The sequence below is a fragment of the Rhagoletis zephyria genome, unplaced genomic scaffold (genome assembly GCF_001687245.7).
Source record: "Rhagoletis zephyria isolate East Lansing unplaced genomic scaffold, Rhagoletis_zephyria_1.1 Rzeph_scaffold_04235, whole genome shotgun sequence".
Classification (NCBI taxonomy): Eukaryota; Metazoa; Arthropoda; class Insecta; order Diptera; family Tephritidae; genus Rhagoletis; species Rhagoletis zephyria.
Window position 1 is genome coordinate 48,882 of NW_016161318.1, and position 3,977 is coordinate 52,858.

The window sequence follows — 3,977 nt, forward strand, 5'->3', positions numbered from 1 at the left end:
TTTTTATTCTGATTTCTTCTCTAATTGTTTTTTATAAAAATGTAGTTAGTATGAAGTTCTACTTTCAAATCATTTTTTTTTTTAGAAAAATTTTAAGTATGCAGTTTTATAGCTCATTTAATTTTAGTATAATAAAGTGCACGCTTGAATAGCTAAAGAACCTCTTTGTTTTTTGACAATTTCTTATACGCAGTTTCTTCCATACAAAAAAAAATGTCGCACATAATTTGCATGGAAGAAACTGCGTGAAAAAATTGCCAAAAATCAACGCGGTTTTCTGGCAACTTCAAGCTTGCACTATGTTATACTAAAATATAATGGGATTTAAAACTGCATACTTAGAATTTTTCTCAAAAATCTGATTTGAAAGTAGANTTTTGCATACATTGCGAAAAATTCTCTGTGCAAATATTTATTAATTATAATTCCATTCAATAAAAGAACTACAATAATTTGAATTAATTAATTGCCTTTATTTTTAGCATTCAAAAACAGTAGATAAAGCAGTGTAGAAAAACGCTTTTTTAACGTAAATTAATCGTTTACGAGACTCGTTTACAATTAAAAAACGGACGTAAAAATATTCGCATACGAATGCTTTTTCGATCCGTTTACGACTGTTCGTAGGCGATGCACAATTTAAAGCGAAAAAGTGCTCGAAAAAGAGTCGTAAACGGCTATCATAAACGATTTTTAATACGGTTTTTCTTCGAGAAAATATCCAATTACGAGCTTGTTTACGATGATTTTGCTGGCTGGGCAAGTACACAATACATTGACAAAAACGGTACTAGACTGTCTCGCTTTGATATCGGAATGCTAACACATTGAGAAGTTAGCTTACTGCCAATATAGCCAATATAGAAGTATTACATATATGGAAAAAAACGCAACTTTTTTGGTGATGCAGTCTAATGTACATGTAGATAGATCCAGTTTTTTGTCTACTCGAAGGAAAATTTATTGTTTGAAATGCGAACGCAGATACCAGCTGAGAGTGAAATTTGCAAATTTGCGTTAGTGTGTGAAAAAGTAACAGTCTTTTGCTGCACAGTGTATGAACTAAAAGTGGGCACGGGTTGAATCTACATCTACATACTAAATAATATGAATATACATATGTATCTATTTAGTATAAATGATGCTCTATTTATTTTTAATTACATATTTTGGTTCATATTCGTACAACACTATCCAAATGTATACTTATGATACGCTTATGTGTACGCTTAGATACATATGTATGTGCGTATGTATATTTATTGATTTTTCATATGGCTAGCGGCACCTTAACACCTATGCAAATACATATATAAATATGCAAATACATAGTAGATATACGTATATATATTCAATACATATGCACATACTTATGTGTACTAAATACAACTGCAAATGATTCGTGTATTCTCAACGCAAACATTTCCGAATAGGTTTATTTGGACTCGTCAGCGCCAAACAAAGAATATGCTAATACTCGTACAGCTGACGAAAAAGCAACGAAATAATTTTGGTGATTATGTAATTATTTAGAAGAATGTTAATATCTAATATTCGTACGAATATGTACATATATTTATGTATGTATGTATATACTTACACACGTATGTACTCATGAAAAATATCCGCTGGCTACAAATAGCGTGACCAAAGCAGATATGTAACAGACAGACATGCGTTTGATGGGCATAAAAGGCTCCGAATAGGTGCATACCAGGAATGTTGCGAATATTTGCATTCGCATTCGTTATGCGAATGGTTCTCATCGTTTTACACATTCGCATTCGACATTCGCATTCGCATCGAATGATACGAATGTTTTTCAAATGCGAATGTGTACATGGGAGTCCACTCTAATATTGTTGAAATGGCTATAATAGTTCATTTCCAACAAGTCTTAACCGCAGTTTATGCCGTTTATGCCTCGAAGGGGGTAATTCTTCCTACTATGTAAAAGCACACGAAAGGAGAAAAGCAAACACTAAGAAATAAACCTTGCCGCTCACCACATGTTGAAATTCTTGGAACTTATCTGAGCTCCTAACTGCCGTTAAGCCTCTAGTGGAAATAGGTGCACCAGGGTGCAGGCAATAACCGGCTTTTAGCTTTAGGCGCTAAACGATTATGTAGTATATCAAAAAAATTGATTGGACTTCAACAAGTACTGCTAAAAGTCTTATAAGCAACCTAGAAATAATTTTGGATCCCTCCAGCGGAAGCGAAGGCCCGGATCTAGAATCTGGAGACATTAAAAAATGTAAAGTTAGAGCTCAATTGAAGGCCTATCTTAAAGGAAAACGAGCTCATCTGGGTGAGCTCGTTTGGTGGAAAACTAAACTAAAATACGAAAAATTTACAGATCTGGTCCGCAAATATTTGAGCGCTCCACCCGCCAGCGTTTGCAAGTGACCAATTGTTCAGTCCAACCGGCCTTATATACTATATCCTCTAAGAAAACGCCTATGGGAGAAAAGGCAGTAAACTTTTTTTTTTTTTAATATAATATGCCCCTTTTGAACTTTGACTACTAGATTAAAACACTGTATAGGATAAGCACTCATTCAATGTTCTAATAATTTACTAAATTTTTAAGTAATAAAAACGATGACTTAAGTTGGTTATAGCTTTTTTAATGTTATTCCTACATTCGCATTCGCGAATGTGAAAAATGTGACATTCGAAACATCCCTAGCTCATACATATGTACGTATGTAGTTCAATATGTACTTATGTATATTTGTATGNAGTTTATGCCTCGAAGGGGGTAATTCTTCCTACTATGTAAAAGCACACGAAAGGAGAAAAGCAAACACTAAGAAATAAACCTTGCCNCTTCCTACTACGTAAAAGCACACGAAAGGAGAAAAGCAAACACTAAGAAATAAACCTTGCCGCTCACCACATGTTGAAATTCTTGGAACTTATCTGAGCTCCTAACTGCCGTTAAGCCTCTAGTGGAAATAGGTGCACCAGGGTGCAGGCAATAACCGGCTTTTAGCTTTAGGCGCTAAACGATTATGTAGTATATCAAAAAAATTGATTGGACTTCAACAAGTACTGCTAAAAGTCTTATAAGCAACCTAGAAATAATTTTGGATCCCTCCAGCGGAAGCGAAGGCCCGGATCTAGAATCTGGAGACATTAAAAAATGTAAAGTTAGAGCTCAATTGAAGGCCTATCTTAAAGGAAAACGAGCTCATCTGGGTGAGCTCGTTTGGTGGAAAACTAAACTAAAATACGAAAAATTTACAGATCTGGTCCGCAAATATTTGAGCGCTCCACCCGCCAGCGTTTGCAAGTGACCAATTGTTCAGTCCAACCGGCCTTATATACTATATCCTCTAAGAAAACGCCTATGGGAGAAAAGGCAGTAAACTTTTTTTTTTTTTTAATATAATATGCCCCTTTTGAACTTTGACTACTAGATTAAAACACTGTATAGGATAAGCACTCATTCAATGTTCTAATAATTTACTAAATTTTTAAGTAATAAAAACGATGACTTAAGTTGGTTATAGCTTTTTTAATGTTATTCCTACATTCGCATTCGCGAATGTGAAAAATGTGACATTCGAAACATCCCTAGCTCATACATATGTACGTATGTAGTTCAATATGTACTTATGTATATTTGTATGTGAAGGGACTAGACAAAGAGGCGCCAATACAAAATATTAAAAAACAGCAATATATGTATTTTTTTGTATAAAATTGAATGGGTTTGGTGACACGTACTAACTCGCTGGTAGGAGTTAGAGGTACGCCGCATTGGACCCTTTTGTAGAGCATTCAATTCTGAAGAAAATCCGTCATTGGCCATAATTACATATACTATAAAATGCCTCTGAGCTGTAGAATTTTGAAAAAAATCAAAGTTTACGTGTATTTTATATAGGAAATCTTTGCACGCCTTTGGCGATATTAATATTAAGGGCTCCAATTTTGATCGAGTTTTCGAGGTTCAAGTAAAAAAAAAA